The 13,995-nt window shown below is 43.7% G+C and overlaps 1 pseudogene; it reads right to left on the reverse strand.

Annotated features, from left to right (window-relative positions):
• Window positions 1-467: 467 nt before the first annotated feature.
• On the reverse strand, window positions 468-585 carry LOC124559995 (annotated as a pseudogene).
• Between the last annotated feature and the right edge of the window lie 13,410 nt (window positions 586-13,995).

Here is a 13,995-nt window from a genome sequence, read left to right on the forward strand (position 1 = left end):
TGAGACTAGAGTAGAGAATATATCTAACCAGTTTGGTATAATAAGCTGAGGCAGAGAGCCCTAACGACAATTCAACGCAATGTTGACTATCCCATTCAGCAACCAATATCGCCGGCCACTGTGGCCGAGCGGTTCTAGGCGCTTCAGTCCGGAGCCGCGCTGCTGCTGTGGTCGCAGGTTCGAATCCTGCCTCGGGAATGGATGTGTGTGACGTCCTTAGGTTATTTAGTTTTAAGTAGTTCTAAGTCTAGGGGACTGATGAAAAGCACTCCGTCGTCAGGCCACAAGTGGCCCATCGGGACCATCCGACCGCCGTGTCATCTTCAGTTGAGGATGCGGATAGGAGGGGCATGTGGTCAGCACACCGTTCTCCCGGTCGTTATGACGGTTTTCTTTGACCGGAGCCGCTACTATTCGGTCGAGAAGCTCCTCAGTTGGTATCACGAGGCTGAGTGCACCCCGAAAAATGGCAACAGCACATGGCGGCCTGGTTGGTCACCCATCCAAGTGCCGGCCACGCCCGACAGCGCTTAACTTCGGTGATCTCATGGGAACCGGTGTACCCACTGCGGCAAGGCCGCTGCCAGGGGACTGATGACCTCAGATGTTAAGTCCCATAGTGTTTAGAGCCATTTGAACCATTTTTGAGCAGCCAAGATCGCATAAAATATTTATTCATTTAAGACAACCGGTTTCAACGGACTTTGCTGTCCCCTTCAGGTCCGTAAGAAAGATAAGATCTAACATTTGATATAAAAGTTGTAGTTTCGTATTATAGAAACTGGAAGTCCACCTATACATTTACATACTTTAAAATCTTTTTGTTCTAAACATCTTTAAATTATGCCAAACTTTACGCACAAAGTCTCAAGTGGATAAAAAATTAGCACATTATAAAAGGTTCGTCAGTTTTAAAATATTTAAAAACGTAAAACACTTTGCGCAAAAGGCCATGTCCATATACATATTGCTCACAGATGCTTGTTACATCGTACAAACACGGTACACAATAGCACATCTGTTTACGTATGCTGGACGTATTCTAAACAGTGTGAATCCACATTAAATGGCGTATAAAGTGCAACTGAAAGGTATTATTGCAATATAACATTTGTATAGTTTGTTGCGGCCACTACATCTACATCTACATCTATACTCCGCGAGCCACCTTACGGTGTGTGGCGGAGGGTACTTATTGTACCACTATCTGATCCCCCCTTCCCTGTTCCATTCACGAATTGTGCGTGGGAAGAACGTCTGCTTGTAAGTCTCCGTATTTGCTCTAATTTCTCGGATCTTTTCGTTGTGATCATTACGCGAGATATATGTGGGCGGTAGTAATATGTTGCCCATCTCTTCCCGGAATGTGCTCTCTCGTAATTTCGATAATAAACCTCTCCGTATTGCGTAACGCCTTTCTTGAAGTGTCCGCCACTGGAGCTTGTTCAGCATCTCCGTAACGCTCTCGCGCTGACTAAATGTCCCCATGACGAATCGCGCTGCTTTTCGCTGGATCATGTCTATCTCTTCTATTAATCCAATCTGGTAAGGGTCCCATACTGATGAGCAATACTCAAGAATCGGACGAACAAGCGTTTTGTAAGCTACTTCTTTCGTCGATGAGTCACATTTTCTTAGAATTCTTCCTATGAATCTCAACCTGGCGCCTGCTTTTCCCACTATTTGTTTTATGTGATCATTCCACTTCAGATCGCTCCGGATAGTAACTCCTAAGTATTTTACGGTCGTTACCGCTTCCAATGATTTACCACCTATGGCATAATCGTACTGGAATGGATTTCTGCCCCTAGATGGCTCTTACATCAGAACTATGTAACGTATCGTAAAACTTCTCTTTTCATATTTAAAATTAACTGTTTCAGTGAGTGGCCTTTAAGAATAGTAAAAATTACAAAAATGTACTTTACTAACGACTGAAATTTATATTAAATCTCACAATCCCCTTTACACGTTCTTATACCGAAGAGTCAAAGAAAATGGTACACCTGCCTAATATCGTGTAGTACCCCACGAGCACGCAGTTGTGCTGCAACACGACATGGCATGGACTCGACTAATGTCTGAAGTAGTGCTGGAGGGAACTGACGCCATGAATCTTGTGGGGATGTCCTTAAACCCGTAAGAGTGCGAGGGGAGATCACTCCTGAACACTAGGTTGCAAGGAATCACGGATATGTCCAATAATGTTCATGTCTGGGGAGTCCGACCGCCAGTGGAAGTGTTTAAACTCAGAAGAGTGTTCCTGTAGCGACTCCGTAGCAGTTCTGGACTTGTGGGGTGTCGTATAGTCCTGATGGAATCGCCCAAGTCCTTCTGAATGTACAATGGTCATGAATGGATGCAGGTGATTAAACAGGATGCTTATGTACGTGTCGCCTGTCAGAGTCATATCTAGACTATCAGGGGTCCCATATCACTCCGACTGCATACACCCCACACCACTACAAAGCCTCTATCATCTTGAAGGGTCCCCTGCTGCTATGCAGGGTCCGTGGATTCATGAGGTTGTCTCCATTCCATTATATGTCCGTCCTCTCGATTCAAACTGAAACAAGACTGGTCCGACCAGGCAACATGTTTTCAGTCATCAACAGTCCATTGTCGGTGTTGGCGGGCCCTGGCGAGGTGTAAAGCCTTTTGTCGTGCAGTCATCGAGGGTACACGAGTGGGCCTTGTTGGTTCAGCACTGCAATCTGGAGCAGTTTGAGGAATGTTGCACTTCTGTCACATTGAACGATTCTCTTTGGTCGTCGTTGGATCCGTTCCTGCAGGATCTTGTTCCGGCCGCTGCGATGCCGGAGATTTGATGTGAGATTGTTTGAGGTTTCAGCCTAATTTAGAGAAATGTTTTAAGATAAGGCCTTCTGCGTCTTAAAATTCAAATTCTTGTTTTTGAGTCTTACGTGATTGACCTTCAGCCGGTTTTAAATTAAAGTTGTTTTGTCCTTGAGAAGTGGGATTGAATGGCGCATTTGGCCGGAAATTAAGTTCAAATATTAAAGTTTAGTTTGCTCTGTTTTTAATGTTTCCTTTACTCTTGTAATGATTGTCAAATGAATAAAGTAGTATGTTCGAGTGCAACTGACAGCCACTCATTTTGGTCCCTTTCCACAAATTAAACTGTCTTGTCCATCGGGTATAGCAGGGGATCTCACTGATATTCACAGTACACACGTGAAATGGTTGTACGAGAAAATCCCCGCTTCATAGCTATCTCGAAGATGCTGTGTCCCATCGCTCATGGACCGACTATAACATCACGTTCAAACTCACTTAAATAACCTGCCTTTGTAGCAACAGTAACCAATCTAACAACAGCCCCAGACACATGGCTCTGAGCACTATGGGACTTAACTACTGAGGTCATCAGTCCCCTAGAACTTAGAACTACTTAAACCTAACTAACGTAAGGACATAACACACATCCATGCCCGAGGCAGGATTCGAACCTGCGATCGTAGGGGTCACGCGGTTCCAAACTGACGCGCTTAGAACCGCACGGCCACACCGGCCGGCCCCCAGACACAGCCGATACCGACCGCAGCGCTCTATTCTCCCTGTTTTCATATCTCTGTATTTGAAAAAGCATGCCTACACTAACTAGTTTCTTTGGCGCTTACTGCATGTATTACAGCATAATCAAGGTATTTTCTGCAATAGGTTATTACGTTGCTGCTGTGACGTTTGCCTGCCGTAGGTGCGACGGGCGCACAAGCTCTCTGCCGTAGGTGGGAGGGAGGCACCGGGAAACGTGCACCCACGGCAACAAAAAACCAAACCTGGTAATGCTTAGGTTCAGTAGACACCAACAAAGCATGACACGTATAGAACTATCCTTGGCTGGACACAGACTTACTTCAAAAACTTGCTACAGGAATACGGAAGTCATTCTCTGCTCTGTTGAGCTATGTGGGCATACAAATGTTATCTTTGCAATAATACCTGTACGTTGTACAATATACACCATCTAAAGTGGATTCGCACTGTTTAGAATACGTCCAGCATATGCGAACAGACGTACTATTGTGTACCGTGTTTATACGATGTAATAAGCATGAGTGAGCAGTATGTATACGGACATGGCCTTTTGCATAAGGTACTTTATGTTTTTAAATATTTTAACGATGACAAACCTTTTATATTGTGCTGTTTTTATCCACTTGTCATCTTGTGCGTGAAGTTCACCGTGAAATGAACATGTTTTACAACAAAAAGATTTTATGGTCTGTAAATGTGCAGGACCACTTCCGGTTTTCATACCACCAAACTAAAACTTTTATATCAGATGTTACATCTTAACTTATGAGACATCTTCCAGGTATATGAACTTTCTTACAGACATGAAGATAATAGAAACCGGTTGTTTTAAATAAAGAAATATTTTATGCGACCTTGGCTGTTGAATAGCTTTAAAAAATTAGAACAGATCGCCCTTGAATACTCTCTAAATGAGAAAATTCAAAGTTTTCAATGCATCAGAAATCGGAAAAATGGATTTCATAGCACCGTCTTTTTAATCAGAGGTAAGAAGGCAACTTAAAAATGACAAGGAAAGAATTGTAGAAAAATGGAAAGAATATTCTCATAACTCTTGAACTTCCAAGACCCTGATGAGATGCCACCTACAGACACTATGCAGAAATGGTTAGATGAAGAAAAATGGGAAATGACTGAAGAAGATGTGAAAATGGCAATTAAAAGCTTATAAATAACAAGGTTTGAGGGGAGAACAGGATAATAGGATGATTAATCAAAGACGCGGTTAGATCTTGCGCTTAGAGGGATACAAATCCATTTGATATGAAAGAATGAGACATCGGCAGGGGAATGGAAATTGGCCATAATATGCCCGATATACAAGTAGGGAAGTAAAATGGTCTGTTAGGCATCAGCTTGGTGAATGTAACCTCCAAGTTACGGTGTACCATTATCCTCAGAAAATTACAACCATTCATACGGAACAACACACAGGAACAATCATTTGCAGCAAAAAAGTCTAGTAAACATGTGCTCTAAAGTGCATACCTTAGGAGCGATGAGCAGCTGTTCAGCGGATGAGATGTGTTCCACAGTTGCGAAGACGAATAAGTGCTCATAACTCTTAAGGTATGTACTTCAGGGCACACGTTTTCTGGTCATTTTTTTCTTGATTTGGCCCATACTATAACGTCCCACAATATGTAAATCAAAGGGCCTGCAGTTGAAGGGATTCGTTTCTCAGTATTGAAGAAGTGCTTGTAGCTCTTTAGGTATGTGTTTTAGAACCCATGTTTACTGGACTTTTTTGTTCGAATGATTGTTCCTGTCATATCTATGAATACTGACGATTCCTCCTGAGAGACCCTGTATGTGAAGTATTTTCTCCTTACGTAGAATTTTCTGTTCCCATTTCAGGTCTGAGGATGCTAGAACAGCCGAAATTAGTAATCACAAAATGTTATTCAGTTGTGATCAGGACTATCAAAAGATTTTCGCCATAACATTTTTTAGGTTTTATTAAGATTTTTATATCGTTTGTTTCCTCTCTGAGTGTCAGCAAATAATTTCTACGATATGTTTGTCATCTGGTCACATCGAACGGTAAACACAAGTTGAATCGAGTCAATAATCAGTTCAGAACTGCTCCTAATTGCTCACGTTAGCTGTCCTAGCCCACCGGACTAGTGACACCAACATCGAGGTGGAAAAGAGATAACTACAATGCTTTTTCCACGCCAAAGAATGTGAGAACAGAATAACAGACCGGGAGAAGTCCAGTAGAAACAAAACCAAAGAAAATGAAACTGAGACACAGAGCCCAGTAATGTAGTTGTATGGAGGGCTTTTGCAGACGAATACCGTTGTGACGTCAGAACAGTTTTCTATAATGCTACAGGATACAGAGGAGGATGTGCTTCTCCAGGGATCTCTTGAAAGGAGTGTACGTAATGTATTGGGAGTGCAGTGCCATTTATGCAGAATAACCGGGAGGCACCTACAAAGCAGTCACAAAACTATGTGCGGTTGAGACAGCACATCAACGATAGTGGACCGAAAGAGTTGAGGAGCTATAAAACTCCAGGATATCACAGCACCTACAATGTAACTGTGGATGAGTCACGGTAAAATATGAGACGTGAATGAAATTCTGAAGCAGCTCAAAAAAATTACAAAGAGCACATCTACGGGCTCAACGCAGTAAAATGAAACACCTGAAGCTTGTCGTTTTGATGTTATTTTATCATACTGCAGCCAGTTTATACACGACCCATCAGTGGCCACATCTATAAACTGGCTTCCGTAGGATACTGTAAAAGCGATGTTGTGTCTGCAACCAACTCTAGCTGGTAGCTGATGGTTGTAGACACAACATCGCTTTTACAGTGCTCTGTTGAAGCGAGTTCATAGATGTGCCCACTGATGGGATCGCGTATACGATTGGAATTCCCCCTCAGCGGCAGTTAAGACCTGAAGATGGTGTATTGAGTCACCGAAACTTGTTGCAATATAATGAGATAACACCAAAACGAAGACTTCATGTGTTCCATTTTATTACGTAAGTGAACTTCCGAAGTCCAGCAGACCATCAGTCACAAAGACGGACGCAACAAAACAAAAAAAACAACAAAAAAACCCTACAGACTCTATACTACATTCAACAATTCGGACCTGCGGGCTGACAGCTGTTGCAGGTAAGCGGTCTTACCGAATACTGGCACGATCGTGTAAACGTATGGGAAAGACAGGTATTTAATTACATATCACTAGGGTATCATGACCTCAGAAGCGAGTTTTCGTTTGGCAGTGGGCTATCAACCATCAGCAAGCTTGGCATTCTGTCTATTTCTCCATCTATTCGCGAGTGCTATTTTAAGATCGATGAAATTCTAAAACGATAACGTTTGTACTTACGACATCGATAGTGATGTAACATGGAGAAATATCCCTCCCCAACACAGTTTCTACACTATGTGCACAGTGATTATCTATGCAATAATCAATCAAATCTATGCAATAATCAATCAAAGAAGGGAAAGCAGAAAGCTGGAAGGAGTATATAGAGGGTCTATACAAGGGCGATGTACTTGAGGACAATATTATGGAAATAGGAGAGGATGTCGACGAAGATGAAATGGGAGATATGTAACATTACACTTAACTTACATTTGACACCATATGTCGTTAACATTTACCGGAAGATACAGGCGAAATAGCTTAGTTATAAATAGGATCCAGTGGTCGCAGGTAGATTGACTTATTAAAAATAACTTCGACTTCATGGGAATGCAGAAAGGATAAAAAAACAATCACATAACTATTTGCACAGTGTTGTACAATAGTTGACAACATTCTTACATCTCGTTTGATGATGCCTGTCTGCCAGTTCAGGAAGAATTACCGCTTAAAAAGAACGCCTCCATCTACTGATCGAATTAGCTTCGTCTGTGTGACTGTCAACATATGCGTATTTGACAGCTTGTTGCCTGCTTGGCGTAATTTTAGAGTACCGCTGTCTCATTTGCAATACCTTCAGTGTGTTCGTGAAGCTAACTAACTACAAATTCACCACATTTACTTACTGATTCGCACCAGCGCTAGTTGAGGTAGCACTAATAACTGTCGTCTTAGCTCTGGTAAACCTACATCATAGCTGCAGAGGCATACTTAATGTAGCAACCGTGAGCAGCGTGTATTTCTCTGAGTTCAAGAGGTGTGGACAGAATAAATAACGCAGGCACCTTGCGTGTAAGATGCCTTTAAATAACCTCAAACAGTTGGCATTGGATCGGGGAGAAAAAGCAACATATTAATGCCTGCATGCAACAGCTACGCCAACAACCAGTCTGCGCTGCTTTTCTTCACGGAAACGCTACGAAACTGTCTGACCCTATGCCACTAAATGCCACAACATTCACTCACGCAGTCAGTGCATTTTCGTGCGGTAAACAAAGCTACGCTTCCGATGCTCTTTCACTCGATGGCTCCGCCCGACATAATAATCATATTAACCAACCTGAATTTAAGAATTTGTAAGTCATATACAGATTTCGTTTTATTAAATTTCAGTTTCATGTTCCATTTCCATTCGCAGGATTAACTCCACTGTTGTAAAGAAATTGATGATGATTGGTTAGCGTTCTATATGTAATCTAAATGTTGTTCTTTAATCAATATTTCTTGTAGAAAGTTTCAGATCGTCAGACTTACGGTGACTGCAGCTTACTACACACATCAAAAAAAGTGTTGCATCACGAAGTTGGTATATTCCCGACGTGGCTGGCGCCTGCCACAGTGGGAATATACCAACTTAGTGGTGGCGTGGTAAAAACGCTGTTCGGACGGCAAAATATGCGCGATAACGGGAACAGCACTTGATCTCCACGTGTCGTAAAAAAAAAAAAAAAAAAAAAAAAAAAAAAAAAAAAAAAAAAAAAGAGAGAGAGAGAGAGAAAGAGAGAGAGAGAGAGAGAGAGAGAGAGATCTCGAGGCGCGAGTGTTCTCACAGCTTTACTTCCGCCTCGTCCGGCACACAGTTTCAAATCAACGAACACGAAAGGGAATATGTCAGCTGCTGGTTCTACACACCCAATGAGAGAGCATTGGGGAAACGACTTGTGTAGAAGCAAGAGGCGAAAGAGTATTTTCACGTTGTTCATATCAATATACACTGCCAGAAAAACAGTTAGTACCCTTGTAGAGGTTCCCATTTCATTCAAGATCTTTTGTTGTAACAGTGCATATGGTGCATATGAAATGATTACTTTTACAGGTCAGCAGCAAAAGAAGTTCTGAAATACCAGATATCGACCCATGCCGAAACAACCAAATAGCTCCATATTTAGTAGTTATAGACACACATCAAAAAAAGTTTTTCATCACCCCGGTTCCCAGAACTCCTGAAGACAGACGTTGACTGTGCATACTGTATCGCAGACACAGTCCCTTTGACTGTTCAGAGATGTCACTAAACCGGCCTAAGGATGTGAACAACCATACATGAGCAGGGCCGGACAGCCGATCAGTTCCAGTCATTCCACCAGGAAGGAGGTACACGGCTCGTGTTGTCTGTAGTTCAACCATGCCTAGACGGTCAATATCGCGGTTCGACTGCGTCCGAATTGTTACTTTGTGCCAGGAAGGGCTCTCAACAAAGGAAGTGTCCAGGCGTCTCGGAGAGAGCCAAAGCGATGTTTTTCGGACATGTTGAAGATAAAGAAATACGAGAACTGTTGACGACATGCCTTCCTCAGGCCACCCAAGGGCTATTACTGCAGTGGATGACCGCTACCTGCGGATTATGGCTCGGAGGAACCCTGACAGCAACACCACCATGTTGAATAATGCTTTTCGTGCAGCCACAGGACGCCGTGTGACGTCTCAACAGTGCGCCATAGGCTGCATGATGTGTAACTTCACTCCTGACGTCCATGGCGAGGTCCATCTTTGCAAACCACGACACCATGCAGCGCGGACCCAGCATCGTGCCGAATGGACGCTCAGGTTTCGCATCACGTTCTCTCCACCGACGAGTGTCGCTTATGCCTTCAAGCAGACAATCATCGGAGACGTGTTTGGAGGCAATCTGATCAGGCTGAACGCCTTAGACACACTGTCCAAAGAGTGCAGCAAAGTGCAGGTTCCCTGCTGTTTTGGGGTGGCATTATGTGGAGCCGACGTACGCCGCCGGTGGTAATGGAAGGCGCTGTAACGGCCGTACGATCTCTGAAGATGTCGCTGTATGGTGATATAACATGCAGTGTATGGTTTTCATGAGCAATAAAAAGGACGGAAATGATGTTTATGTTGATCTCTATTCCAGTTTTCTGTAGAGGTTCCGGAACTCTCGGAATCGAGGTGATGCAAAACTTTTTTTGATGTGTGTAGAATCATGACCTGGCGTAGTTCTTCGTTATTTGCTGACAGGAATCTAGAAGTATCAACAATTTATTAGTATTTGAATCGGCATCCTACTAAATTGCTGAACGAATTTAATCATCCACCTTCTCATAAAGTTAAAGCTACAACTAAAAATTTTTTTTCCATCTATGTCTTTACAAATTACCAAAGCAGATGGTATTACTATCAAACATTGCACCCGCAGACATAAATCTTAACTCGGAAGCTGTTACGCCAAACTATATCATAGATGATCTGTGGTCCTTGTATACTACAACTGATAAGCCAAAACATTATGACCACTGTCCGCCGCGAAGTCGGATGCCACACTGTTGCGTTGTGGGAACGTGACGCGGTAAGGAAAATAAATACGTATAACGGGAGCAAAGACGGCTAATGTATCACTCTAGCTATGATATGGACCGTAAATGGGGAAATCTACTGAGAACAGCTACTTTGACACGGGGCAGATTATTATTACCCGGAGCCTTAGAACGAGTATCTCGAAGACGGTGAAGCCGGTCGAACGTTCACGTGCTACAGTCATGAGCATCTACAGAAAGTGAGAGAAGGACAGTAAAACCACCACTAGACGCTAAATGGTTGGACGTTCAGGACTCTTCACTCTGTTCAGAGGCTTGCCTGCTCTGTAAAGTAGGATAGATGGCGATATGTGGCATCTCTGCCGAAAGAGCACAATAGTGGTGCACGCGCAAGTGATTCGAAGTCTGCTGTTCAGCGCACAATGTAGAAAAATGGGTCTTGGCAGCAGGCGGCGCCTACGTGTTCACGTGCTGACACAACGACATCCTTAGTTACGGTTGCAATACGCACGGGATCATCGATATTAGACCGTGATCAATGGAAACGTGTTGGCTCGTTCGATGAATCGCGTTATGCTACACCAGGTCGATGGACGTCTCCACAAATGCCGTCATCCAGACCACTGGGAGCTGTATTATGATATGAGAGACATTCCCCTGCACTTGCATGGGATCTATGGTACCAGTCGAAGACAAACTGGTGGCTGCCACCACCTGCGTCACTTCATGCCTGATGTCTTCCTCGATGGCGATATCACATTTCAGCAGGACAATTGTCCGTGCTGCAGTCGTCTGAGCTGCCTACCTGTGAACTCAAGGTTGATGTGTTGGTCATCAAACTCGTCTGGTGTGAATCCGATGGAAACCGTCTGAATCATCACAAATCAGCGGCCAGTTATTTATGGGAATTGCCTGACTTGGGCGTAGACATTTGGTGCCACATACTTCCACAAATCTACCAACGTTCTGTAGACTCGATGATACGCAGAAACGGTGCTGTACTGCCTTGCAAAGAAGGCCCATCAAGTTATTACGCAGGCCGTAATGTTTTGCCTCGTCAGTGTGTCTGTTTCCCAATATAAATTGAGTCACGGGAGTGTGCAGTCTTGTCCCAAGTGAGCACTCAACGTAAACGACCTCGATACCGTGCAGCCGTTTCCTCTAAGTCAGCAAGTTTGTGTTTGACTCTGCTAGTCGTGCTGTGTGGTAGTATCTGAGCATATTAGTGATGTAGCATGTTATCAACGATCATGGGTAGCGGTTTTTCTAGAGATGGTGAAGTTGATAACAGCAAACAGCTCTTATCAGTTTCACCTTACAAGTTATGCAATTTCAGTCCAGTAAGTGCTATAGTAAGTTGTCTAGTAACAGCCGCGTCATATCAGACACTACGTTTACTGCTCGGATTATCCTGCTTTTTTTATCTTAATTCTAACAGTTGTTGAGAGCGTTTCTTTCGATTTGAAGCGCATAAATATGCGTCGTTTCTCAGTAAGTTAAGCCGTTTTATCCATTCTCAACTTTAGTGGTACTACGTCGTTTTATTATTACGTGAAACTATGTCCGGTGGAGGAGGGGGAGGGGGGGGGGAAGAGTAGAAATTCTTAGCTGGTGTTTCACACGAGTACACACCTACAGCATGGCAACGGTCATCAACAGGAACTCTTCGAAAAACACTCTCAGCATAAATGGACGAAACTCATCTGGTTGCAGACAAAACTAGAGTATGTCGGACATGACCACCGCCACAGGATACGACAGCCGACCCAGCTCAAGAGGAGCTGCGCCATAAATCACAGTACGAGCATATTATGAACAATATACTGAAAAACCAGGAAGCTTTTTAAGTACGTGATCATTCTTGGTTTCTAGGACTGCATCACTTAGTAATCACTATATTAGGCTGATCAGTGCGCCTAATGCTGTAGCAAGTACTGAGCCTGATCTTAATAAGTTCAAAATGTTCAAATGTGTGTGAAATCCTTTGGGTCTTAACTGCTAAGGTCATCAGTCCCTAAGCTTACACACTACTTAACCTCAATTATCCTATGGACAAACACACACACCCATGCCCGAGGGAGGACTCGAACCTCCACCGGGTTCAGGCGCGCAGTCCATGACTGCAGCGCCCTAGACCGCTCAGCTAATCCGGCGTGGCTCTTAATAAGTGGCAGTGCTCTATCCAGAAGCGAAGATATAATTCAGCTGCTTCCTCTTCATTTTTTTCTTCCGTATTGAGTGTATGATGGCGTATGGCATGATAGCTAAAGTTTTTATTTTATTTTGAGTCATCGGTTTGATGCAACTCGTCACAAATTCTTTTCCTGAGCTTCCCTCTTTGCATCGTACGTCATCAATTATTTGTTGGATGTATTCCAATCTCTGTGTTCCCCTGGAATGACTGCCCTCTTCAGGTTTCTCTAGTACCACAAAAGGCATTCCCTGGTGTCTTAACGCATGTACCATCAGCCTGGCCCTTTTTTTTTTTTGACAATGTTTTCCATGTGTTCCTTTCTTCGCCGATTCTGCGGAGAACCTCCTCATTCCGTATCTTGTAACTCCGCTCGATTTTCAATATTCTTTATTACCATCACATCTCTAACTCTTCGATTCCCTTGTATCTCAGTTTCCCAGCTGTGACGATTCACTGTTGCAGAATGTCATGTTTTAAACGTACATTTTGAGAAATTTCTTCCTAAAATTGAGGTCTATGTTTGTCTTGACTAGAAATGGCCTCTTGGTCTGTGCTAGTCTTTTTCTTAAGTCCTCGTTGCTTCGTCCATCATGGATTATTTTCTCTGCGACACACTGGTCGCAGGAGTCGTACCACGTTGTCACTTCATACGAGTCCCAATTCTGTGCATGAGGTACGCATCCGTGTGCGGAGTTTATAAGAGGAAAATAAGTTCACGATTAAACGCAGGTACTTGAAATGGAGGTCTTAGTTAAGGAAACAATACAATGAAGGCTTTTACAATCAGAGTTTTTTTCTCCGCTAGTTTGACTACTAAATGTTTCTGACTAACGTAAGTTACGATCTGCATCAGTTCACAGTTTCTACTATCTTACCAAATCAGTCTGACACAATTCCAGCAGGCCCGCGAGCACGTTGCCGAGGTCCCTTGGCAGCGAAGGCTGAGCGCGATCGAGGCGGCGCTGGACCGAAGCAGACTCTTTTCTTTCCTGGCTGCGTCGTAGCTGCCGTGATCGGCGCCGGTGCGGTCCTAAATACCGCACGGCGGAGGCACACTTCCTCCTCATTGGCTGTACTTAACATTCGCGGATGCAACAAAAGGTTCGTGGCAGGAGCGACATCTCTTGCTAATTTACACGCCCTCTGTACTTTGGTCCGGTGCACGCGAATGCCCTCTGCATGTCGCGCTGCAAATGGCGGATTCAGAACACCGCGTAGTCGCAGAGGCTGAGCTGGCAACCAACTCGACGGTGGTGTGTTGCCGTGTGGCGTCGGCGCCTGAATGCTTTTGCGACACGACGGTTACCTTTCAACATAACACAAGACCATATATTGCCTATAATGTCCTGAACAACTTCGATACAGTACGTGTTCCACTATTTCCCTAGCCAGTACCCGCAGGTTACTCATTCACTGAAAACATCTGGCCACGAGATGACAAATGACTGACTCGTTTTCATTGAAGGATTGCAATTCGCTCGAAATGCGTACGGAGAAGGTCTCAATTAAAAATTATATGAGAGTTGGGAGATACTCTGTTGTTGTTACTGGATAGTTCTAGTCATTGTGTAACTTCATTAG

The sequence above is a fragment of the Schistocerca americana genome, chromosome 1, assembly GCF_021461395.2.
Source record: "Schistocerca americana isolate TAMUIC-IGC-003095 chromosome 1, iqSchAmer2.1, whole genome shotgun sequence".
NCBI lineage: Eukaryota > Metazoa > Arthropoda > Insecta > Orthoptera > Acrididae > Schistocerca > Schistocerca americana.